This window comes from Callorhinus ursinus, unplaced genomic scaffold (genome assembly GCF_003265705.2).
Source record: "Callorhinus ursinus isolate GAN/ISIS: 27379988/994484 unplaced genomic scaffold, GSC_fseal_2.0 scaffold1, whole genome shotgun sequence".
Classification (NCBI taxonomy): domain Eukaryota; kingdom Metazoa; phylum Chordata; class Mammalia; order Carnivora; family Otariidae; genus Callorhinus; species Callorhinus ursinus.
The window spans coordinates 64,501,666-64,528,543 of record NW_027397063.1 but is presented as its reverse complement, the minus strand read 5'-3'; the positions used below and the strand labels follow the sequence as shown (position 1 = coordinate 64,528,543).

The window sequence follows — 26,878 nt, the reverse complement described above, 5'->3', positions numbered from 1 at the left end:
CCATGCCCTACCCCACACTTATTAAATCAGAATCTGGATTTAACAAGACCCTCAAGTGCTCCTGACGCACTTTGAAATTTGAGAAGCACCGGTCTGGATCCTTCCAGAATAAATCAGAACTTCCCAGGCCTCCCTCAGAGAGATTTATCCACTAGAAGCCAGCCCATGCCTACCCTCGTGGCAGCATTTCTCTTTTCTGAAATGTGACACCGTCTTCGCAGGAGAAAAAAACTCTTTTTATTTTTTTTTTTAAAGAAAAATTCCCCAAGTAACAGAAAAGACCAAGAAAGAGTTTCTGGACTTAAGAAGTTCGAAAGCCCTTATTTCATTTTACTCACATAACCACCAATCTCTCCTGCATCACACCCAAGGGCTGCCGCTCTGTCTCTGCCAAGCCACAATTACATGAAAAGCCAGGAGAAAAGCACTCTTTCTGACACAGGAGAGCCAGGAGACCAACCTTCTCAGCTCACGGAATCACAGCATGTGGGAGCTGGAAGGGGCCTCAGAAGTCCCTTCCCACGCCTTCACCCCACAAAACAAGACACCGAGGCCCACAGGAGGCAAGTGATTTGTTCGAGCAACCTCTGCCCATGAGTGGCGGAGCTGGCTGGGACTGGGCCCAGACCCCTTTCCTCCAGCCCTGTTTCTGTCGCGCGGGGAGCCCCCGGGGTATTGTGCACGAGGACTAGCTCCGCGCATGGATCAGCCAGGACATTGTGCAGACAGTGAGAATCAACCCCAGCCATTCTCAAAAAACTTGAATTCCGTATCAGAGCAGAAAATGGAAACAACTTTCTTTTCGCCATCTCTTCTTTTCCTTTTTTTCTTTTCTCACTCATTTTCCCCTGGCAAACACCAATCTGTGCTTTGTTTTCTATGAGTTCGGTTTTTTAAGATTCCACATATAAGTGAGATCATATGGTATTTATCTTTCTCTGTCTGACTTCTCTCACTTTACTGTCTTCCCTTAACAGGCTGCTCCATTCCAATTTTTGTACTGGAGCATTCTCTGCGTGAGAAGCCTGGTACCACGAGCTCGATGGAATATCTCCACAACTGACTGATGGCTTGCTTGTCCAAACTCACCATATTTTTTCTTCAAATACACACCGTCCGACTTGGGGATGAAGACAGAATAACATAAATGTCCCTTAAAACCGAAAGTCTCAACCAACTGCCCCCAAATCTAGCAGACCCCAAGAAACTCGGATCCAAAATGACCAAGTAATGGCAGTGGAAACACCCACTTGAGAAAATAGGCCATGAGGAGGGGCTTCATAAAATCCAGCCTCATAAACCTCAATTCCCCAAACCCCCTTTCTCCACTACCTGCAGAAGCCAAACCACCTCCCTTCCCGTGTCAGTGTGTGCCCCCAAGGTGGCCATCACCTCCTGTCCCTCTAATGCCTAAAATGACAAACATCAGCCTCATGCCCCTGTCCATGAGAAAGTGAGGTTTGTATACCCAGGGCTCCTGGAATGGACCTCCTGTTTCCTTCTTCCTTCCTTCCTTCCCTCCTTCCCATTTTTTTTTTTTTTCTTTCTTTTTTTTTTTTCTCTTTCTTTCTTTTTTTTTTTCTTTCTTTCTTTCTCTCTCTCTCTCTCTCTCTCTTTCTTTCTTGTCTTCCTTTTAGTCCACCCTGTCATTTTCTAAAATGGAGAAAAGGCGGGGAAAAGCGGAGAAGCAAACGAAACTCCCCCGCAGCGATGTGAGTGACTGCTATGTTTCCATGGCTCGCTTTCCACTGTTCTCCGTGACCCCTGCGGACTCCCCTTGTGAGTGAGTGTCCCGGAATGTCTCTTTATTAGGTGTCTGGAGAAGTAAAGCTGTCCTGATGCCAGCGCCCCCACACTGAGGACTTTATTAGTTTTTTAATTTTCTGTCTGGGTGCTCCTGCTGCATCAAACTTTCCACAGCTGTTAGGAGCTATTAAGTAAGTAGCTTCATCGGCCCTTTCCCCACCCTACCCCCTCCTTAATAACAGGAGAAATTTCTGGACATGCTACGTGGAGCCTTTAAAATAAAGATGCTTTGTGTCTCTGGGGAGAAATTGTTGGGGGTCTGAGTGGGGAAAGGATGTCCTGCCATCAGGAAAGCACCTTGCCTTGTGGGTGCCTCGGCTTGGAGCAGGGGGGCCATGCTGACCACACAGGGGACTGTGCAGAAGTGGGGAGCCACTCCCTCAGCCATTCTGCCCAGCAAGTAGGGGACCGGGGGTAGCTCCGACTGTTTTCAGAGCAGACTTGGAATCCGGCCCAGAGCTTGATGCCCGGTTCAAAGCGTTCCCTCCTCAGTGGACATTCTTAGACCTGCAGCAAAGAATAAAATAGAACAACTTGCAAACGTTCCCCGGGTAGGCACACAGCTGTGGTTCTGCTCAACAGGCCCAGCTCTTATTGCTCACGTCTCCCCTGAGAAATAACTCCTGATCCCCACCCACCCCCAGAGCCCCCTCCCTACCTGTGTCCTCCCTTGATGCCCTGAGCCCATCATCTGCAGGACTTCTTGTGTGTAAATCCAAGGATGGGCACGCACGCACACACACACACACTCTCTCTCTCTCTCTCTCTCTCTCTCTCTCTCTCTCTCTCTCTCTCAGACACTCACAGGGCCATGTACTATTCGACCGGGCAGCCGGGCCCTTGCCCATAGCACCTGAGGATCTGGAAGGTTATGGCCACCGGGTGGGCAGAGGAGGACAGACTAGGCACTTGAGAGCCCAGAGCTTTCTGAGCATCCCTCCCGGCTCCAGCCTGCCCGGCAATTTGCTTTCCAGCGGCTGCCTTTAAGCCTCCCTTTGAGAAGACCTTATTTGCAGGGTGAATGTGAAAGCCCCAAGAGAAGAAAACCCTTTGGTGATGCCCGCCTCGGGAACAATTTTGCCTCTGAGAGCAAGTTGGTATTTGGGGTTAATCCCTCTGTGGAAACACTGGGTTGAAAGCCCAGAGGAGGTCAGGGGTCTGATTAGGGCTTCTGTTGACATATAAACTTCCTGGTCCTAGGAGACAGTCACAGGGGTGGGGGCAGGGAGAGGCAAGAAAAGAAAAGAAGAATTTTTTTAATTAAATGGCCTTCTCTCTTAAAAATAAAATTAACGAAATAAGGTAGAGCTTGTGGAATCAAGGTTTGATAGGAATGTCTCGGTACAAATATTTTATTTTTTCAGTCAAGATTTACATAATAGGACTGAAGCATCTTTCGAAGTAAAATTTGAAATGAAATGCTGGTATATATACACTCATATATGTATACATGTAATACGGGTGTATGTGTGAATAGGCATGTTTAAAAAACAAAAAAACAGGAAGAAATAAGTTTAATTATCTCCTGAGAACCACAGGGACAGTTTTGTTGTATTTTTTAGAGTGGGCTCTGATTTGTGTTTAGTTTGGTTTGGTTTGGCCAGAGAAAATCATCATGAAGACACTACAACAGGAAGATAAGCTGAAAATGATGGTATTTAAGCCAGTTAAAAACTGCTATAAATACATACATACAAGAGAAGCCTAGATGACAGTATTAAAGACAAATAATACTTTCAAAAGAATTAAGAGGAAAAAAAGATTTCTTCCATATGCTCAAAAAAAAGCAAAGTGAAACTGTGCAGTTGAGGTGGGGGCGGTGGGGAAAGGGGTGGGGACGCCAACATGATTATCCAAAAAAGAGCAGTTAATTTTTAAGATCTATAATTGGAACCATTTTTTAAATTAAATTTTTTTTAAAAATTCAAGTATAATTAACATACAGTGTTATATTAGTTTCTGGTAACTTGAGCGATTTTTAAAAGGATTAAATTTAAAGACGAAATCGTTACTTTTTTTTTTTTTTTTTTGAGAAAAAGCCAGGGTGTCAAGAGTCTGTCCCAGACATCTTTAAGAACATTAAACAAAACATCCATGAAGAAACTGTGGAAACCCTATTGTTTGGGACATTTGCAACCAGATAAAACTCAGGTATGTAGGATTTAAATCCCAAACCATCCCTTAATAGAAGAGAGATCCCCAACCCTACTGTCTAGTCTCCTTTTGTATCTCTAGCTGGTGAGATTTTTTTGAGGCTTTTGCAAATATTAAAGATGCTTCTCACTGTTTAGTTTGTTAAATAAAAAGGAAAGCATTCTTTAAGAAATGGTCATCTTTCCACTCTGAGTCTCTAGCTAAGGAATCTTGGAAAGCCAAGCATCTAACATTTTGAAAATGAATTTGTCAACAAAAGTAACCAAAAGAAAGAAAAAAGTGAACAAAATTTGAAATCAAATCCTATAGACCATTCATTGCCCCTTTGAAAGAATCAAGAAAATTTCTAATTCTTTCATTTTTCTCAAGAAATCCTATAATCTCCCTAATTCATCAGCTACTTGGTTCAGGCTTTGCCCACTTGGCCTGTTTCCTTTTATGTCTTTCATCCCCTAAATGAGAATGGTTTCTTGATATTTTCTAACACAGGTTCCGTCAAAGCATCTGACAGCAGGAAGATGGCTGTTTCAGTAGCAGGAATAAAAAGGAGACTAGAAGGAAAAAGGATGACACACATAATTTAGCAACACACCTGCAGATGTAGAGTCCAAAAGTTCACAGGCTAAGGAGGTCCAGCAATGGCACCACTGAAGGCACATGCTGTGGAGGGCACCCTGACACAGAGGTCTGCATCTCTCAGGTGCACTGATTTCTGTCAGCCCCCTTGCAGGACCACTTTGAGAAGGCAAGGCTGAATACAGTGGCTGGATAAAAGGGAAAGAATTCGGACCCACAGGCAAGTATCAGAGGCTGTCAGAAAGCTAGTGGTGAGTCAGAGGGTGACATGAGATTATGTTATATGGGCAGAAGCAAGCCTGACAGTGAGCTCCCCTTTGGGCTCCAAAATGCCAAGTGGCTGGGCTCTGTGGTCTGCAGTGGGCTATGGTCAAAGTGACTACATAATTTATTCCCCCATCGGGACACTTATGAGAGTCAAAGTGGGGGAGTCTATTAGAATTATACTGGGACAACCCATATAAGCTGGGACCACTCCAGGCAAACTGGGATGAGGCTGACCCTAATTATGAATCTCCCCAAAGTCTAGGAGATAAAGTTTAGCTGCCCTCAGAATCGACTCCAGATGAGGCTACCCCCCCGCCCCCAGCCCTCCCTGCCCCCCCCCGTTGAGCTCCTTTTCCCCAGGGGAAAGGCCTCTCCAACGTCCAATGGCAAGGAGTGGACCATGAGGAAGTGCCTTGGGCAAATAAGTGTGGGAAATGGACCATTCCTTCTCCCACTCTCTCTGGGAGACTCACAATATACATATTAGCAAATTAGAGACTTTGAGAAGGCCTGCAGTAAATTAAGCTACTTAGCATTGTTCAACCTGGGGTCTTCTCAAAGGTTTTTTACCACTATGAGATCTTTTGTCTGCAGAACTACCTAGAACATTCGGGCAAACTAAGCCTTTGGAAGCCAAGTGTACAGGGCAGGGCTGGGATTCCAGGCCCTCCCCGGGAGATGGAAGATGGCAGAGTACGCAGGAGCTTCCAGAGCTCCTGAGGATGACACGAACAGATGTTCAGCTGGATCAGGTAATACAAGAACCTACCCAGGGACAGCCAAAAGGCCTGTAGAAACATGTCTGAAGCCGTCCTATGCCGTGAGCACGAAGCCTTTGAGTTCACAGAAACGTAGGCAGGTCTCCCTAGCCCTCATGAATCCATTTCCTCCAACAAGGAAGACAACAAGGACTGCACTTGGTATTAAGGCAATGGTGAGCCTGACACAAACTCGGCTGAGACACAGAGACCCCCTCTCTCCCTATAAGCGTTTCTTCCATGGGGACTGGAGACTAGCCTCACCCATCCTGCCATGTCTCTGGCATGCGTGTCCTGTGGGGAGTGCCCCAGAGAGTGTGAGTGAGGCGGCCTCAGTCAGAGCCACTCCAAACAAGCAGATGGGTTCTGGTGAGGGAGGTGAGGGGTAATGGTAGAGGCTAGGAGTAAAGCCAGGGGTGGGCTGGACACCAGCTTAGGCACTTGTCACTGGGCATGGCGGAGCAGTGCTGACACACAGCCCATGAGGCAGAGGCTACTGGTTTCAGGGACACTCCAACCGTTCTCACCTGGATTATCACGAAGTCCTCCGACAGCATCTCTCTTGGCAGGTCCCTCGCTCTTCCTGCTTGTCCTTTGTTTGGCAGCCAGAAACATACAGACTCATCATTCAGAGCATCGAACAGTGAGTTGGTGAGCAGGAGAGCCCTACAGAAAGATCATGGGGGTGGGGGGCAAAGGTCAATGATTCTTCTCATTGTCCAAACATCACATGGTGCCTGTCACCAGAACTCTCTAAGAAGACACCCCAATCTCTCCTCCCTTCCAGTCACTTCTATCCCCTCCACTCCATCTACTTACACCCAGCTGCTCTTCGATCCCCAAACATACCACTCTTCTCACAATCCCTTGCTTTTCCTATTGCTGTTCCTTGCCCATAATAGCCCTTTCTTCCTAGCTAAGTTCGACTCAAGTACTTTAAGACCCACCTGAGATTTCACGTTTTTAGCTGAACAGCCTTCCCCACTGCCCCTGTATCAATGCTTCCCGAGCAGATTTCGAGCCTTCCTCCTCAGCGCACGCGCATCGCCTTGTTTGGCTCTTAGCACACCAGAGGTAGTCTCCTTGGCTAGACTCTGAGTGCCTACCCGCAGGAAACTATCACACCAATTCCCTTGTCCTTGGTGCCTACCCCAAAACCCATTGCAGAGTCCATGCCCGGTTACTGTGGGGTCCTGGAGCAACAAACACAACTCTGTGGAATCACATTCAAGGTTCAGAGAGTTTTCCTCAGGCTTTAGCATTTTAAATTTGAAAATGAAAGTCACCAGAAACGTCTTTAGGTTAGAGTCTACAGGGAATGGTCAAAATGATGAAAGTGTGTAAACAGTTCAGGACTCTACAACCATGGTCAAGCAAAAGGATGTTTGCTAGAGTTTATTATCCTGTGAGTTCATTTTTCAAGACAAATGGTAGTCTGAATGGCTAACACCATTTCAAAAGGAACAGAAGCCCACCCGCCTCAACCCCACCCAATATTCGTGATCTCCATGAGTCCTTACAGGAAGCAGGTGTGAACATTGGGGTGAGCAGGTACTTTCAGCTCAAAGAGTAAGGATTTCTTTTTTTTTTTTTACTTTTTTTTTTAAAGATTTTATTTATTTATTTGACAGAGAGAGAGACAGCGAGAGAGGGAACACAAGCAGGGGGAGTGGGAGAGGGAGAAGCAGGCCTCCCGCTGAGCAGGGAGCCCCATGCGGGGCTCCATCCCAGGACCCTGGGATCATGACCTGAGCCGAAGGCAGATGCCTAACGACTGAGCCACCCAGGCGCCCAGGAGTAAGGATTTCTAAGATGGAAGAAACATGGGGTGTGGGGAGAGGCAAGGACTGAAGTGATAAAGAAGAGAATCAAGGAGAAGGACAGGCTCTAGGAGGTAAGAAGAGGACCAGAAGACTTGACAATAAAAATACAGAGCTGCAAGGAACCCCAAAGTCCTCTCAGAGAAAAAGGATCCAGTCCAAGAAGTACATATGGCACAAAGATCTAGAACACAGAAGTAGGAGGCAGGATGGACTCATCCTCAAGATGTAAAGCTGAGTAAGCAAGCCTGTATTTTTGCAGTTCTCTGGTTAATTTCCAGCCATAAAAAATATGGCCCAAGACTTCAGAAAAATATCCCTAAAACAGTCCACATGCTTCTCAAGGCAGAGGGTAATTGTTATGAACAAATCCACACAAATTCTTGTGCCAAGAGCAACAAATTGAGAATTAAGAAGGGACAAGAAACATGAAAAGGGGGGCTAGTCAGAAACCAGAATGACAAATGTGGGCCATCCTCCCCTCCCAGCAAAACCAGAGGAAAGTGGACTTTTACAGCACCTCAAAGGCTTATTGCTATTAAGAAAGATCCAGCATAACAGTCCTGAAGGATATTTTCATCATGGAGAAAGATCCAGGAGCACTGCTGAGGGGGCTTCATGTAGATCAGGGTCGTAACTCTGCACAATCAGTCCTTGGGATCACAGCCTCTAGGACCTGGAGGGAGATGACTAAAGTCAACCCCCATCCTATCTCTGCATCACCCCCATGGGCTCCTTCATGTGACTGGCCAGTTTCTGCTTCACCAATTTAAGGTATCTGGACTTACAGAAAGTTCTTTCTTACAACGAGCCAAATCTTTCCCGTGCAGAGTAGGGGCAGGGAGGAAAAGTTGGGGGCTTAACAGAGTTCGCTACCTTTCTCTATGTCAGGTCCTCAAGAATATGAAAACAAGTCTAATGCTCCAAACTAAACATCCCTTTACTTTCTGTGACATGAGCTCTAGACTGTCACTCTCTTGGCCAATGTCCTAGGGCCATGCTCTGGTTGGAACTGAGCACAGAGCTCCTGGGCGCCAGGCCTCACCCCTGTCTGCCATTGTGCAGCCATCCGTAGCCCACTCTGGTGCAGCAGCAGCTATACCTCAATGCACAAAGAACAAGAGTGCACCCCCCAAAATCAGCCAGAGTTTGCACTGTTCCTGCCAAAAATCCATGGGAAGGAGATTGGGCCCAGCATAGGCATCATTGAGCTAGTGTCCATTCATCTCTCCTTTCCCCTCTCCACCTCCCTGTGGTCCTTACTGTGCTGAGCTTGAACCCTGTTGGGGCCAATGGCTCCTCTTCCATTCTCTATAGGTACAATGGTTCACCGTCCCAAGGAACCCTTCACTAGGAGGGTGCCCCTCACAATTGTCCCCACAACAGAAGAGCTCATTAAAAGAACCGAGGAAGACTGAAACACACTGAGTAAGGAAACTTTCCTTTCCCCCTCAATAAAATGAGAGCCTAATCCACCAAGGATGGAAATGGAGGGCGGCTCCCAGACTGGGCAGGGGTGGCTGGACTCCATGGCCTCCAGCACTGGCTCCCCAAGGCATCCCTTCCTTTTGGAGACCTCTCTGGTGTCTCAGGTCCGGAATCCAGCCATCTCTCTTAATGAAATCAAGCCCCAGCTCTCCAAGGCTGGCCCAGGCCAGAGACTCTTTGAACAGGAGAGCACCCAGAAGGAGGCAGGGCTGTTCAGATGCAGCTGCATGGCAGGGCTGGCTCCTTGCTTTTGGGCAACACCTTGCCATTTAGTGACCGTTGTTCCATTTATCATATCATTTGGTTCTCGGCATAATCCAGCGATACAGGTAGGGCAGGAGTTATTTTAATTTTCCTGACGAGGCAACTAAGGCCTGGAAGAGAGAAAGCGATCTTCCCAATGTATATAACACATCAGAGTTGATTCTAGAACCAGGGTCTCTAGTCTCTGTCTGAGGGTCATGCACAGCTACACTAATGGTCTTGAAATGTCCCCATCTTAAATACTTGATACAAACACCAGTAGCCCAATGGAAAGTCTTAAAAGTTGACCCTTTCCGGGGACCTACTCTGGCTCCAAACAAGCAGCTTCCAGCCTGCAGCTCCAGCCCTCAACCCATGATGGCGCAGTGACATCCTCTGTGATAAAAGGCATCTGTGAGGGGCCCACATGGCCACACCCTCGGGCACTGGAGGCCCTGCTGACTCAGGAGGAGCATTCCCACGGGTGACCATAGCCTGCTCCAGCCTGTTGCCCCGGGAGACAAGGGAATCAGCAAGCAAAGAGCTGCCCGCCCTGCCCAGCCTCTCAGAGGCAATAGCTTAGCCCTGAAGCTGGCAAGCACCCACCCCTTAGGTGTGACTCGGCTGGGTGCCCAGCCCTGCAAGCCCGTCCAGGTCTCAGTTCCTGGTAACACCCTCATGCTTCGCTCTCCTGCATATGGGAGAAAAGTCATCCATCTGGCAGCAGCCCAACTCAGCAGCTGATTGGAACAGGGAGCGGCAGAAACCTGCACCAGATCAACCCTTCTTCCGCGAGGTAATTCAAACGTGAGTTTTTAAAGCTTCTGTTTCAAAGGATTGAACATCAGGCTCATATAATGTGTCTCTCTTCTAAACAAGCGCATTTTCTCTGCCACACGAGGAGTACCTTCGGTGCTCTTCCACCCAGCATCCTGGAAAGACATTCCTGTAGGTGTCATTCAGCTTGCGTCTACCAGGGTGTCGTCACACGCATGTAATGAGGGGATGGCCATGGGCAACGTGCTAGGCGAAGGGCGATGTACAGATGCTAGAGAGAGTATAAGCTTCCTCGGTTCAAATCCCCATTCACTTGCTTAATGGCTTTGTGACCTTGGGCACATTGCTCAGCTTCTCTGGGCTTGTTTTCTTCACCACAAAAGGGGGATGCCAGTACGGCACAAAGGGTTAGGGGAGCTACATAAGACGGTCATACCGAAAGCACCTAAAAATGGTGCTGCCAATATAAGCCCTTGATTAATGTCAGCCATTATTACAGGAGCATGTTGACTTAATCCTTGCAACAGCCCAAGGAGATGGGAACTATTATACAGGTGAGAAAATGAGTTCAGTGGCATTAAGCACGCTTCCCAAGGTCATGCGCTAACGAGAGGCAAACTCAAGACCCTAAACAGGCTTGTCTGCATCCAAGCCCCATGCTCTCACGTACTGCACTGAACAACGCAAACGTCTCCCAAGAACTCATTGTCTTATATGGCAGGAGGGAGTTAGTATTTGTTTTGTGCCTATGAAGTGCAGGACACTTGTTGGGGCTTTGCATATATTAACATAAGTAAACAAATAACTCCAGTTCAAATCAAAATGTGATTAGAGCCTCACTAAGTGCCACTGGAAGTCAGAGGAGGGCTCCCTCTTCCCTCCTCGGCTCCTAAGATGTGTGTGTGGATCAGGAGGTCAGGCAAGCCCTTGGCCCCTCCGGCAGCGGGCTCACGCAGGCATCCCTAGTCCGTCTCCTCTGCACTATTCTGAGTTCACCAAATATCAAGCCTGTAAGAGCAAGCTCCACACCATTAAGAGTTTTACTCAAGTTTCCCTACCCCCTGTCCTGGCTCCATCCTCAATAACCAGTATGGACTTAAAAACTGTTTTCTTACCCATCTCAGGGGGGCAACTCAACAGAGCAAAATAAATTTAACTCTAGGCACCTAACATAAATAATATTACTAAAGGTAGTAAGTATTCAGAAGAGATAAGATATTTCAAGGGAACGGTGTCTCCACTAAAATCTAAAATGTGGATTTGAACCACCATATTTAATACAAAGCCTGGAAAAATCCATTCAAATGTTTCTTTATAAAAATTTGGGAAACATTAAAATGTAAGGAAATTTGAAATGTTCTTTTTTGTGTAATATAAACCTGCACATTCAGTCTTACTCGATTTTGTTTCACATATATGCATACATCTGAAAAGCCTGAAATACATCGAAATATTAAGAGTGGTTACCTCTGGAGCATGAGTTAATGGAAATTTTATCTCCTTCTTTATATATTCCTGTATTTTACAAGTTGAATATAGTGAGTCTATGTTATTTTTATAATATAGAAAAATACAAAATTTGTTTCAGTTTTAAATTAGGGCAAGGGAAAACAGATTTGCCCATGTTGGCAGCCGGTATTTTAAACTTGTGAAAAAGTCTAAGAATTCAACAATGATAGGCAAAGAACTAATTGAGAAAAATCAAGAGGGTATGCCAGAGGGAGAAATAGGTGAAGGGATTTAAGAGGTACAACTTCCAGTTATAAAGTAAGTCAGTCACAGGGATGAAAAGCACAGCATAGGGAATATAGTCAATAATATTGTAATAACATCGTATGGTGACAGATGGTAACTACACTTATCTTGGTGAGTACTTCATAATGTATATAATTGTTGAATCACCATGTTGTACACCTGAAATTTATATAACATTGTATGTCCACCACACTTTAATCAAACAAAGAAAAATCAAGCAATGAGTTAAGGAATATAAGGGGATCATAATATATAATTTGTATTTATAACTTAGCTCAAATTTTTCAACAAAGGACTAATGATTCCTCTGCAACAGACTCTGTTTGGCTGTTTGTATCCATTTACAAAAGGTATAATGCATGCAAACTGATTTCTAGTTTTAAGCAATGGTATTTAACTTTGGGGAAGAGGAGCCATAGACTCATTTGAGAATCAGTGGAGAGCCACAGACAATAAGCCTTTCCTCACAATAAGGACAGAAACACACACACACACATACACACCCACACACACCACACCTCAGAAGTTTACATATAAATTTAGAAGCTTCCTAATCCTTGATACCCATCTACTTCTCCCCTGGAACCCATGAAACACAGATCCAGAAATTCTACATCAAGAATTTTCTTCTCTCAACCTTCCCCAAGTTTTGAATTATGATTACGTTCAAGCACCGAGAAAAACCGAAAGAATAGAACAATGAACATCCATACACCTTCCACTTAGATTTAGCAGTTCTTGACATTTTTGTCATATCACGTTTATTTACACATTCACTGAAGCATTTGAAAATTATAAACATTATAACACATCACCCAGGGCGCCTGGGTGGCTCAGATGGTTAAGCGTCTGCCTTCGGCTCAGGTCATGCTCCCAGAGTCCTGGGATCGAGTCCCACATCGGGCTCCCTGCTCCTTGGGACAAGCCTGCTTCTCCCTCTGCCTCTCTCTCTCTCTCTCTGTCTCTCATGAATAAATAAATAAAATCTTAAAAAAAAAATAACACATCACCCATAAACACTTCAGCATGTATTCCTTAAGAATAAAGATGTTCTGGGGCGCCTGGGTGGCTCAGTGTTTGAGTGTCTGACTCTTGGTTTTGGCTCAGGTCATGATCTCTGCATGGGATCGAGCCCCGCCTTGGGCTCTGAGCTCGGTGGAGAGTCTGCTTAAGGTTCTCTCTCTCCATCTCCCTCTGCCCCTCCCCCACCCCGCTCACTCTCTCTAAAATAAATCTTAAATAAAAGGGAATAAATATGTTCTTCTCCATAACAACAAACAAATTACACCCAAGAATATTTACAATAATTGTGTAGTATCTATTCTCATAAACCTTTCTCGTATAATAAGAAGTCATGAAGAAGCTAAAGTCCTAGGAGAGGGCAAAGGGCTGCAGGTGATGTTCAGAAAGATTGTAGAGATGTTGCCCCGGAAAGAGAAGTGAGCCAAAGCATCTGTGTCCTGTGTCTCAGCAGATCTCCGGGCAGGAGCTTCCATGCCCACCACACCAGGTCCAGAGAGAGCATGTGGCCCAAGTCCTTACAGCAAAGGAGGAGACTCAGCAGGGCAGCTGCCCAGCCAGTGGCATCCCGTCCAGGGCACGCAGGCTCTGACCTGGGCTGCAAATGCACCTCTTCTACATTCTCCATCCCAGACAAAGCCAATGACCCATTTCATGGTGTCCAGGTCCGCACCTCCCCGCGAAGGAGCCATCAGTAATCTCCCCCCCAGTTCCTGGTCTTCAGCTTTCTCTCATCTTCCTGCCAATTCTCCCACACCTCATGACAACTGACAGGCTTGGCTGAACTTAGCCAGACCCAAGAAATCTGACTAGGCCAGTGTTAATCCTCTCTATTCAAACTGGACTTGTTTTTTCAACCTGATGGCTTTCTACAGTGATTTCCAAATGCCAGGAAATTGTAGAGTTCAAAGGTTAAAAAAAAAAAAAAAAAAGCACACCCATCCCTGCCCTGCCGTAACCTCCACATCAACTCTGCATGCAAACTCTCCTCGGATCCCCCCAGCACTTGCAACATAGCTTTTCTGTGCTTGTTCTTTTGACGTTGTTCTTCCATTATTTGCCTCCCCCACTAGACTGAGCTCCTTGAGAACAACAACGCTGTCCTTTTTGTACCCCACAGTGGGTCGAGTGGTGATCCCCAAATGATATGTCCAGGTCCTAAGCCCCAGGACCTATGAATGCAGTCTTATTTGAAAAAGGGGTCCTCACAAATGTAATTAAATTAAGGATCTCCAGATGAGATTAGCCTGGATTATCCAGGTGGGCCCTAAATCCAATGTCAAGTATCCTCATAAGAGACACACAGACTCAGGAAGCAGAGGGTCCATACGAAGCTGGGGACGCAGACCCCAGGGATGTGCCCACAAGCCAAGGAACGCCTGGAGCCCCCAGAGGCTGAAGGAGACAAGGGAAGAGTCTCCTCTAGAGCCTTCGGAGGGAGGGTGGCCCTGCCAACACCTTGCTCCCAGACTTCTAGCTTCCAGAACTGTGAGGGAAGATATTTCTGTTGTTTTAAGCCTCCCAGTTTGCGGTGATTTGTTACAGTAGCCCTAGGGAACGAATATACCCTCCTAGCACTGTCCCTGAAAGATAGTTTAAGAAAAGCATATTTGCCGAAGAATTGAAAAAGCTGAGGGTGTGGCCTTCTACCTTTCTCATACCCCACGGACAGGGAAGCATCTTTGAAGGCCCCTGGACTCTGGCTAACAAATACGTAAGGCTCTTTATTCTGGTGTCAACTGAACAATGTGTTCCTTTAATGAGGTGTTTTAATCTCACTTTATATTCATTGTTCTGCCCGCCTTGATTTTACTGTAAGTGACTGGATTGACTTTTGATGTATTGCCAGCACACTATAAATTATGAGCCTCTTTCTTTAAGGCTCGAGAGGGGAGGAACCCTACTTCCCTGTTCCGTTATTTCAGGCAAGGGTGGGAGCAGGTTTTCTGCGCCAGCAGCATCCTGATTATGATTCAGGATGTGCAGCCAAAGGCAAACAGTTCCTCTTCAAATTCAATCAAATAGGAAGGAGCTAAGGCCCAAACAAGAAAAGCTGGGTTCTCTTTGTGTGTGCAGCCAAGGGGTCCTGGGAAGCTGGTGGAGGATGACGCCCTATCCCAGGCTGAGCACGACTGAACTTACACAGTACCCAGGAAACATCTGCACGCATTTGTAACGGGATTCCCATCCTGGCCTTACAGAGCCCCAGTGCAGACAATCCCAAATCCACCACAGGGGCAGTTACTTGCCAGCTATAAGGACAGAGGTTAACCAGATTTAAAACACCTATTTTTAATGTCTTCTTGGAAAAGATTCCATGTGCCACTTCCCACCATGGATCGTGGCCATGAGGGGCCCTGATGATGGCTTCTGTGGACACGCTGTTCTGTGCACCTCAGAGCAGTGACTTTTCACTCGATAAGTCATGACCCCTTAATGGATTGAGAAATCCATTTAGTGAGAAGTGTCAGCACTTTTGCTTAAATGAAATAAAAGAGAAGAGCAAGTATCAGAGTGTATCCAGCACAAGAAGGGTAACTATTGTATCGTGAAATGTTGCTTCGGTTTCAAATATACGTATGTGTCATATATTTGTGATAGAAAAGGGACTCCTCAACTGAGTATTGTAATCCCAAAAAAAAGTATGAAAGCCACTGTCATAGAGAATCTATTCCACCAAACCAGAGAGCACTCCTTCCTCTTGTCCATGTCCCAGTTTTTAAGATGTTGGCAGTTATGATGGGCAACTCAATAAACGGGAATAATCCATTCACTAGCTCATAAGAGAGGTTGCCATACACAAGCAGGAGCATCCCTTCCCATCAATCCACTGGAGTTCCCTCCTCCTGTTGGAGCTCTACCATGCCTGAAGCTTGGCCCCCGATTCTTATTTCTACACTTTGGTAGAGTCTCACCTGGTTCACTTCCATCTTCCCAGGACCCACTGTCATTCCTTGATAGTCCTGGAGTTTCCACAGCCTTTCACAATTACTCTGAGACAGACTCAGACAGTCTCTGAGGAGGGAAAGGAACCGCCTCAGTTTCTCTCACCAACCATCCTCTTTATCTTCCTGTGCCTAAGTGTCCAATTTCCCCTTTTGCCAATTTGCCAGGAAGATGGTCATTCTGGCTTCCATTAAGGATTCTCTCTCACCCACAAACTTGCTGACTCTCCTAGCCCAGTGGTCCGATACTCTGGCCCATGGCCCACCACTGCACCTTGTCCGCAGCAGGGTCTGCCTCATGGATCTGCTACTAGTGTTCTGATCACTCAGGAAGACGGTAGCTAGAGCCTTGTGATCACACATGGTTAAGAACAGTGACTGACCGGGCTAGCAAAGCGGTGTAGGCTGGAGCGTGCACTTTGGCATCAGCAGAACCGGGTCCAAGGTTTGGTGCTCTTGCTTTCCTGGCTGTTGACCTTGAGCACATTGTCTAACTTCTCTAAAGCCTCCTCTGTAAAATCAAGATAATGCTAACACCCATCTCACAGGATTTATTAAAGCCCGTTTTTTAAAAGATTGATTGAAGTTTCTGTGATGAATCCCTCTTGTGCATCTTATTAATGGACTTCACAAAAAGGTCTTTATTGTCTCCATGCTTTCAAGAATCTACATTACCTCGGCAAAATATGAAAAAGAGAGAATTTCTGAAAAATATGTATGTCTAACAAGTCAAGCCATGCCTAATACCTTAGATTTATAAAAAGTAAAAAGCAAGGAACAAGGAGGGAAGGAAGGAAGAGAAAGAAAGTTCTACATATGGTCTGACCTCCTGCGATGTGCCACAGGGGTCTTCTCATTCTTGCATTAACACCAGGCCATGCACATCTTTCTGCCAGCAGCCTGGTCTGGCTTGCCGGTTCTGCAAGTCTGTTTCAGCACAAAAGGATTCGCTTAATGGAAAGCAAGTGTGCTGAGGAAGAACCAGGCTCACATTTTCTTGTGCATTCTTTGCACAAAATAAAAACGATTCAATAACCCAAAATAACCGAGGTCGTGTTTGAAGGAACTGCCCTTTACATCTGGGACTGGTCTTTCTTCTAAGGTGGCCATAGATGCTGACATAAAAAAAAAAAAATGCAGTTGATTTTTTAAAGGGTTTTAAAAACCCTCAATAATGCATCTGTGGCACACCAATAGGAAAAATACTAAGGCTTCCATTTTCTCTAAAGGTCAAAAACATAAATAGATAATTCAGAGAATAAATTAAGTTGCTAATAAATATATAAAACTAAGTTCAATGATGATTAAAGACATATGTAAAAGCAAAACTGAAACTCTAATCAAATTTGTAAATATTGAAAACGATACTTAACGTTAGTGTAGGAATGATAAATCAGACATTCTTCTCTGTTGATGGGAAGAGAGAAGATCAAACTTCTGACAAAAATTTGGTAATATAAATCAATAACTGCCAAAGTTCCATACCCTTTGGATAATAATTTAATTTCCATAAGTACATTAAAGGGGAATCACCAGACAAGTAGGTATGTAGATACGTAGATACATGCATAAAAATTCTCACTATAGTAATGTTTGTAACAGTGAAAAATTATAGCCTACATCTCTAATAAGGAAACTGATAAATAAATGATGGCTTATCACTATGATGGAATATTATGCAGTCATTTAAACTGTATTTTAGAGATGTTAAATGGCATAGGCACAGTTGTGGGGTATAAAACTTTGCACATAGAATGTTCCAAATTAGGTAAATAGAAACATAGATAAAAGAAGGTTAAAATGAAATATACTAAAATAGTAACAGCAGTTATCTCTGGATGGTAGGATTATATGTATATTTATACTTTATGTATTTCCAAACTTTGAAAACTGGGCATGTATAACTTTTATGGTTATATGTTTGGATTACTACCATGTTATAGGAGAGCTCTTGCGAGAGTAAGCTGACTAATGCACAGACATTTAGCTGTCAACTCCAGTGTCCCGATCAATGGGAAGGATGCATGTATTCTAATGATCCCATTCCTTAAGGGGTACAACACATACAGGGATGAACAATCTGAAAAAAAGAATCAAAGATAATCCATAATCAATACAGGATTATGATCAGCACAAAGTCTTCCACATATAGGCACATCTCAGAGATATCGTGGGTTCAGTTCCAGACCCTGGCAATAAACGAATACCACAATAAAGGCAGTCAAATGAGTTTTTTTGGTTTTCCAATGCATTTAAAAGTTATCTTTACACTATAGCATAATCTATTAAGTATGCAAGAGCATTATGCCTTAATTAAAAAATACTTTATTGCTAAAAAATGCTATTATCTAGCTTTCAGCAAGTCATAATCACTGATCACAGATCACCATAAAAATATAATAATAACGAAAACTTTAAAATATGGTGAGAACTACCAAAATGTGACACAGAGACATAAAGCGAGCAAATGCTGTTGGAAAAATGACTAGCTCCACGCAGGGTTGCTACAAACTTTCAATTTGTAAAAAATGCAATATCTGGGAAGTGTGATAAAGGGAACCATAATGAAACAAGGTATGTCTGTAGTAGGTACTCAATAAACTATTTACCTTCTCTTCAGTAGCAGATGAACAGAATAAGCAGTAGATGCTACTGTGATCAGATGGGAAGAATCCTGTGACCTAAAGTAGAGAAAAGCACACTGTCAGGGAACGCTCCGTAGAAAGACTGGTCCTTGCATTGGAGCTTAATGGAGGGGCTAATTGTGTGCAAGTGTGGAGGGTGGGGGAGGGGAGCACCTGTGGTGGAGACAGGCATTCCTCTCAGGCACCCCGGAGATACGCTCATGGCCTCCCTGGCCTGGCAGTTTCAACACACTCCTTTCAAGCTCTGCTAGAGTCTCCTTAAATGTTTACCCTCTTCCTAAAGCAGCAAGAAACAAATGGAGGCACAGGACTGTTGGGATCCCCAGCAAGTGGCAACCACTGCTCAAGCATGTCCATCCCTTGGTCATAGTTTCTTCTGAGTGCTGATGAGGGTGGATCCTGAGGAACCAGTCTTTTTTTTTAAGATTGATTGATTGATTGATTGATTGATTTGAAAGAGAGAGCTAGTGAGAAAGAGAGTTCAAGCACAGGGAGAGGGAGAGGCAGGCTCCCTGCTGCACAAGGAGCTGGACGCGGGGCTCCACCCCAGGACCCTGGGATCATGACCTGACTGAAGGCAGACGCTCAACCGACTGAGCCACCCAGGTGCCCCCATGAGGAACCAGTCTTACTGGATCCCCTCAACTGCACCACACTTTACAGTGTAGCCAACTCTTCCAACATTGGGTCTTCCCCTTAATCTCCCACCTGTCCCATGGAGTGTTCTCAGTTTACAGCTAAGGAAGCGGAGGCTCACTGAAGTGCAAAGGTATGTTCAAGACAGAACCTGCTAGTGATAAAACCAGGACTTCAATTTCGTCTGGTCCTTTTACCCCAGACCACAGCACTAAGTTGTGATCCACTCACGGAGAAATACTCTTCCTCAGAAAGTGCTCACTACCCCTTCTGTTTTGCAAACCCTTCCAACTCTTGTCAGCATCTCCCCCATGTCTTGAAGTCCTTGTGTACATCAGCATTTGAGGCACTGAAAAGTAACACAAATAAAACATAAAATATTGTAGTTGAGGATTTCCAAAGGGAGTGATCAGAACACACTCTACGCATATGTGCTGTGGGCATATATAAATGCTTCCTGGGGGATTCCTCTTGCTGCCGTCAAATTCCCATAGAGATCTGTGAGCCAGAAAAGATTAAGAATTGCTGAAAGAGGATTGTAACATAACCAGGTCGCCTTTTCTGGACACTAAATTCAGCTCTGATCTTCCTGGTCACCAGGGGAAAATGAACAAAGTGATGATAAAGCAAGGACTTTCTCTTAGAAAATAACTCACCACCAAAATATAAACACACACACACACACACATTCTAAGATAACTGGAAGCCAAAAGAGAATTGGTCTCTCAGACTGCCAACCCATGGAGCTACAAAGCACGAAATGGTCAGGAGGCGAGGCATTTCTTTTAGTAGGAGGCTTAACTGGTTTATAAAACTTAGGAATCTATACCATGCAAATTCACAAAAATTCATACAGCTGTCCGAGAAGTCAAAAGTACTCACTGAAAGTTGAAAAATGGGGCACCTGGGTGGCTCAGTCAGTCAAGCGTCTGCCTTGAGTCAGGTCATGATCCCAGGCCTCCCTGCTCAGCGGGGAGTCTGCTTCTCCCTCTCCCTCTGCCTCTGTGTGCTCTCTCTCTCTCTTTCAAGAAACAAAACAATCTTTTAAAAAAATAATAAATTTGAAAAACGTGAAGCCAGCAGAAAAGAGATTTGCCCTAAATATATCTGGGAAACGTAGCTTAGAATCCACATAAACATGCTGGAGGTATTTATCAAATGTTGCCCTCCCCCCCAAAAAAAGTTCCAAATTATCCATTTTCAGAAATAGAAAACTTGTACATTTCATAGTAACATTCAAATAATTCAGTTGCTAGAAAGCTGAAGAAGAGTTTAATTTCTTAGCCATATAAAGGCTCTGCCTTTCTAATCTGGTTTACTCTGTTAATCTATTTACTATACCTTTCTTCAAAGATAATGAAGTGGTGAGTGCCCGCCTCCTTGCCAGGTCTATTTTTCCAAATCCGGAATTAACAGGATCTTAATAAATAAAAGGGTTTGTTAGTAGAATTGGATTTTTCGGTCTTGAGGGTTGTTTTTTTTTGTTTTTGGTTTTGGTTTTGGTTTTGGTTTTTTTTTTTTTTTTTTTTTTTTTTTTTTTTGGTGGTTTAAAAAAAAAAATCCAGAGGTTCTCTTTTCCTCACTCTATTTAACCCTGGAGAAAAAGAAGTTTAAAAAAAGCATTCTTGGTAAGGCTACTTTCACAAAGCCAGTGGAACCACAAAGCCTCCCCCAAGGCTAATCTCTCCTCCGAGCTGGTTAGTGTGAAAGTCCAGAGTTGAGGGGTTCTTTCCTCTGGCCCTTTGAAATAGCCATAATTAGCGCTTACGCAAAGGTTATGATACAGTGGTATCATATACAGCAGGAGTCAGCAAACTATGTGCTGTGGGGCATTCCTAGTTGCAACAGAGACAATGCGTCCTGCAGAGATACCACTGGCCCCTTCCAGAGAAGGCTCGCCAACCCCTCCAAGCATCTCACCTTGATCCTCAGGACTGCCTACGGAGAAGCAGCCTCTTGCTTAATGGTCACATGGATTTCGGAAAGAATGAGGGTTTGAGATTCCTTCTGGAATACTACTTGCAAAGAATACCAATGTACTGGGGTGAATGAGGGGACTGGCGGGAGGGGACTGTAGGGAAGAAGGTTAGGAAGGTGACCCCAAAAGGAGAAAATGAGTCCAAAGGGGGGAGAACTGCCAGCGTCTGAGCACTAGCGCTGAACAGGAAACCCGGAAGCCACAACTGCCCCTCCTGCTGCTGTCCCCGCCCCATGCGCCCCCTAATGTCCTTGGTGCACACGGGGGCGGGGCGGGGGGAAGGGGGGAACAGGGGGAAGAGCCAGCCGGCCCCAGCTCCTGGGAGACAGCCACCTGCACCTTCTCCCAACTCCGTGTGCAGTCACATCACATTGGGAGGTTGGTAGCAGCCACGATCGGAATATTTATCCCAAGAAAAATAGGCAGAAGCTACAAATCAGAGCTCCCCAGGCCCTCCCCAAGAACTGACTGTTAGCTCCCAGCACAGCCCAGCACATCCATACTTAAGAGGCGGATGCGGTGCCCCTCCCCGCCCAGCTGAAGGGGTGCTGGCGGCTGCCAGTTCCCAGCTCTGCCCCTCTCCCTTGGAGAACTGCCTGAAGCTGAAGCTCTGCCCTTTCCCTGTGGCACCTCCTGCAAAAGCTAGCCCCTGCTGGGTGAACAAGCCAGACCCAGCTCAGTTCAGAGGCACTCCAGCTCCAAAGTCCCCTTTGGGTTCAGCTGAAGCCTCTGTTGCAATTGCCTCAGAGAGACAGAGTGACTGAGGGACCCAAACGTTCCCCACCAACTTCTTTCTTCTTCATCTTTTCCTGTCTTGAATGATCTGTGTTGTTTAAGGTTCTTTCTAGAGTATTTTTCTCACACAGGTGCCTGGGTACCTGGATAATGCATTTTTCCCCCTGACCAGCAGGATGCATTTTGGCTGGCTCTAGGATTCTTCAGACATCAAGTTCCCATTATTAGAGGTGTGATAGGTGACCCCCACCTCTTTCCTTTTCCTTTATAACTAACGTTTCCCTCTTTGTATTGAAGAGGGAAGGAGGTTCTCTTTACACCTGCCTTTCAAGAATTGTATCTGGCTGGGCTTAGGTGTGTGGCTTTTCGTCCCAGTGACCCCACGAGTTCTTTGTAAACCTCAGACCCCAGTCTTTCTCATGCAGGGCCGTTGTCTTCTATCATTTGTCTAATTTTTCCCTGTCCTTCAGCTGTTTCCAACTGTTTCTTTTTCTCCTCCTGGAGCTCCCGTGATTGACATCTTAGGTGTCCTCCCTCCAGCCTCCTGGGCTCCTATTTTGCCCACATGATTTCCATCTCTTTGTATCCTTGTTCTGTGTTTGGGGTATTGTTGCACATGTTCCTCTAAGTCTGTATTCTGCTTTAATTAATTCAATTAGTAGTTTAGTTAAAAATATGTTTTAATTCCAGGAAGTCCTTTTTTTTTTCCCTGGTACCGTGTTTGAATGTCCTTGTTAATTCTGCTCAGACTGTCAGTGCTATTTTCTGGAAGGGCTGTTTGGTGAGCTCTTCTCCCTCTCTCTGCCTGCTGAGCCCCCTCACATGCACAGTTTTCTTTTATCTGTCCTTTGAAGCTCAGGGCTAGCTTCTAGGGGTTCCTTAAGTGACAATAGTCCTGCGGGGAGCTGCAGATAGGACATCAGTTCGATCAAGGCACCAGGAGGAAGGAAGCCTCTCGGCTCCACTGTCTTCCCAGGTTCAGCTTCTCCTCAACAGCCTGGCACCAGGGAGGTGGCTCATGAATGCTGATGGAGCGCAGGGCCCACCACAGGTAGAGCCTCATCCCCACGCTATCTGTGGGGTCAAAGTCCAGCTGCAGCTCCCATCCCCAGGTCTCTAACTGAGCCCTGCTTGCCCTTGCTCCTCCAGACTCCACCTCCATCATTCCTGGCGGTTGCCTCACCAAGAGAAGTACCAGGTTGGAGCTGGAAGTTAAGGGCAGCCTGTGTACCATCTTAGGAAAATCTCCACTCTACCCCCAGCCCCTTAACAAAAACGAAGGGCAAACTTGATCTGCTGTCCCCAGCAGATGCCTAATTTGCATTAAACTCTTTGTTTTCCAGTGGTTTCTTTGGGGGAAGTCCTTCAAAGTTATGTGCAATAATTAAATCTTTTTTGAATAATTGGATTTTCTTTAAAATTGTGATCACTGGGAAAATAACTGGGCAAAAAAGGTAGAGTACAAGATGCATGTATGCGTGTGCACGTGTGTGTCTGTGTGTCTCACACCCACAGACCTACAAAATACACCCAGAAAATAAGTTCGCACGAAAATTGTTATCTGTAGATGATGAATTTATAAATAAATTTTACTGTCTTCTGTTTCCTCATCCAAATTGTCTATTATTTCTTGCTTATGAAAGATAAAAGAATTGTTCTCTTCAATTGTTAATTCAGCAAAACACATTATAAAATGTTGTTTGATGCTCACAAGCATTTCTCGAGAGTGTGAGGAGGGCGGTGGCGTACAGCCCTTAGCCTCTCCATCTCAATGTCTGTACAACAAGGACCCATCTTGAGGACTCCATGCTTTCAGTGGACCAGCAGGCCATTAGTAACCTGTGAGGGCAAAGGAGAAGCACAGATAGAAGCTTCTTGCCCACAGTCACCCAGGATGGCCCTACCTAGGATAAACCCAGGCCTGGAATGGGATTCAAAGGCAAAGCTCAACCACCCCAGAGTTCCCTGGTCTCCCCGAATGTCTAGTGAACTGGAGAGTTTCTCAGAGCAGAACCATTTCCAGTTTACTGCTGAATCTCCAGCACCAAGGACACGGTTTGGCACTTACTGGTCACTCAGTAAACAGTGGCTGAATGAATGAATGAGTGAATGAGTGCATGCACACATGACCTCTCACCTCACTTGATACTGTAGGACATGTTAGCAGATGGCATTGCTTGTTTGGGGGCTACCTTTGGACGTGCAATCCCATCAAAGAAAGGAACAAAAATCTGAGATGTGTAGAAAGATTTCAGAGCTCAACAAAGGGGGTTCACACTTTCATTTGTTAGGAAGATTTCAGCTCCTGTTGGTTCCTATAGGAGGCTTCTTTCAAAGAGCTGAGTTCCCTGGCAATGGGCATGACCTACAAGGGACTGGCTGTCTCCTGTGGGTGTTGATATAGAAGGGGCCGTGCTAGTTGTAAAGAGAGACCAAAAGTCCTCTAAGTTTCCTTCTGATTCAAACTCTACAGCAAATGCAATTCCTGCTTGGGAAACATTATGCAAATGTGTCTTTTTCTTCCCAAAATATTCTTCAACCCTGACATCATTCCTGTGCTATCAAAGCCCTTCTTTGAAGCAGTCAACTATGATTCAAGGGAACAGCTGGGTGCGTCCTTGCAGCAACCAGGGGAGTGACAGTCACTGTTAAGAAAGCCTCCTCTGGGTGCCCTGGCCTGGTCTGGGGTCTGAGAAGGGGAGTCTTATGGAACTCTCGCTGGTCTGTTCCACAGGTCTTTGCCGGACCTACTCCCCAGGAAGACATGCTGTAGGATGGGTGACATTCTCAGTATGTAACCACCGTTACCGCATGGGCACCGGCCACTCCAGAATGATGCGGCCCTGGAGACATGGCCTAGAAGGGTATCTGCAAGCAGCCTGCTGGATCATGGGGAGGTCCTGGCTGGGGGCTGGGTGGCCAGGGCAGCAGGGGGCCACTGAGGAGGCTAAGAGCAACAGCTACTGAGTAACTGGTACAGAAGGCTCTGAATCCTGTAAGAACCAGAATGGCCAGCCAAGTGCACACCAGCTAGACATCGGCCCTGCTCTAAAACCACTTCGGAGCAGGGTGACCTTCTGGCACAGGCTGCAGCCCCTTTGCTCCAAGCCACATTTTATGGAGTTCTTTTATTAGTCTCGCATGTAACCCATAGCCACATCATAAAATTAAATACCCCATTCTGTACATCAAGTCCACTGGCTTCTTGAGCCCTGATTAGCACTGGGCTTTTCCCTTTGGGGGTTGTATTACAGTAACATTAAAACTGACGGGAAAGGAATCTTTGCTGGGAGCAGCCAAATCCTTCCGACCTCGGTTGATGCCGTAGCCACGGTGTGTCACCCAGTTTCTGAAGCCCCTTTGCCCGTCAGTCTCTCCTGGCTTCTTTCATTTCTACCCCTCCCAGCTCCTCCCTCCAGGTCCCTTCCCCTTCCCCAGGCCCTCCAGTGATGAGCCTGGGTGCTCAGAGCCTGGCCTGGAGGCAGCGGTCAGGGTAGCCCCAACTCACCCCGGAGAGTAAATTTAGCCCGTGGGTGATATCCCAGATGGAGAGGTTATCTTTAGCCTGGCAGAGCTTAGGAGTCAGTCTGGGCCGCGCAGGGAACCAGCAGAGGGAGCGGGGAAGGAGGAAAGGAAATGAATGCTTGAGAGTCTACAATAGCCGGGCTCAAGTGTACTCAGGTGGTAGAGAACTCGGAGTCAGGGCGTGCTTCCTGAAACATGAGGCTGTTCCGGGAACACCCTGGAATAATGGCCTGTTTCATTCCATCCATGAAGGAGGAACAATTTTAATAGCAGAAAATACGGCTACATTATGGGCAGGCAGTATAAAACCGCAAGCACACATGTTCTTTAAAAAAAAAAAAAAAAGGAACAAACTCAGCAAGATCGGTGGTTTTCAAGCTTTCCCATCCATATGTTTACTGCTTGTTCATTAGTTTTGTTGCCTGCAGGTGCTAAAGGTTTAAGAGTCAAGAAAAAGGCACGGAAAAAAAAATTTATGTGGAAAAATCACATTACCTGAATTAGGGGAAAGGCCACCACCATTCGATTTGAAAGGTAGGACACGTCAGTGGGCCTCAGGAATACCAAGGAACCAGCTTGGAAAGAAGCAGGATGCCTTTTCTTGAACTATTCTAGAAGGACCGTAGACTCTTCCTTAGGGAGATCAAAATACCTTTCCTTGTTATCATCCCAATACAAGAAATCCTTCTTCCTTTTCACTCACTGAAATCTTTCCTCATACCCACAGCCTCTTGTTTTGGCCTTCCTTATTGAACCGTTCATCAGCATCTTAGTTACTACCAGGGGAAACTGAGCTCCCAGTTTGAACCTGAGCTGGAGATCTGACGTGTCTGGGCTTGTCTGGGCTTGTCTGCCTGACACCTACCGGAGAGGCCCCTGAGCCTCCGGGAGGGAGCTTGTTCTGTGGGAAAGGTGACCCGAGGGACCTGGGCTAACCCAGGAAGGCAGTCCTGTCCAACGGAGGAGAAGAGCAATTAATTCTGAGTATCCCTTGGCCAAACATGCATTGGACATGAGTCTTATCGGGAGCAGCAGGACCGCAAGGAAAAACTGGGAAGACCATTGTGTTGGAGTTGTCTGAGAATTCAGAGAACAGACAGTAGAGCTTTGGGACCTCACTACTGGAACTTTGTGCAGAGGGAAGGGAGACAGGCAAAGAACCTTCCCCCTCATTCCCCAGAGCTTTGGCTTCAGAGTGCCTAGGGGGGGCCCAACTGTGATTTGCATGGCCAGCAGGAACAGGCCCCGGGGGCCCCTAGGACAAGTTAGAGAGGTTGTACATGGGGCTGGAAACCCTTGGCTACAGGCAGCTAGAGGGCCCAGGGCCACAAAAAGACGTCCCTCCTCAGAAAGTGAGACCTGGGGCCACCCAGCTTACTTTGCCACGCATTTAAATAATTAAGTCACCTTTTGTCCTTCTCTTTGTTGGATTACATGATGCCAGTGTGGTCACCTTTATTTTAACTTTATATGAGTGCATTTTGGTCCTCCTTACTCAGCTAGAAATTACTTTATTCATCCCTGTGACTCTCCCTCCTACCAGTACGTAGCAGAATAACCAAGAAATGACAGGGCATTTACAAATACTTTAATGAGAGTCTACCCAATAAATACTTAGCCGTTCTCCATCGGGTATACTCCTTATGATCCACCCTGGCAGCACGGTGGTACTTGCTAAAATGGCCCAACATTTCCTATCCGTATCAAATCTGTGCCCAGCCATGTCTCCTTGGATCTTTTTCCACTACCC

At 45.8% G+C, this 26,878-nt stretch overlaps 1 long non-coding RNA gene across 1 annotated transcript in view; it reads right to left on the bottom strand.

The window, feature by feature from the left end:
* The window catches only part of LOC141374595 (uncharacterized), a 31,881-nt gene extending 6,017 nt beyond the window's left edge, over positions 1-25,864 (bottom strand). The window contains exons 1-10 of the long non-coding RNA XR_012381618.1: positions 25,624-25,864; positions 20,232-20,309; positions 19,773-19,911; positions 19,122-19,239; positions 18,219-18,290; positions 17,543-17,689; positions 15,993-16,120; positions 15,580-15,679; positions 6,089-6,227; positions 2,104-2,313 (exon numbers count right to left, since the gene is read on the bottom strand). This is a non-coding gene — a long non-coding RNA (uncharacterized lncRNA). The remainder of the gene's footprint in view (positions 1-2,103; positions 2,314-6,088; positions 6,228-15,579; positions 15,680-15,992; positions 16,121-17,542; positions 17,690-18,218; positions 18,291-19,121; positions 19,240-19,772; positions 19,912-20,231; positions 20,310-25,623) is intronic.
* Between the last annotated feature and the right edge of the window lie 1,014 nt (positions 25,865-26,878).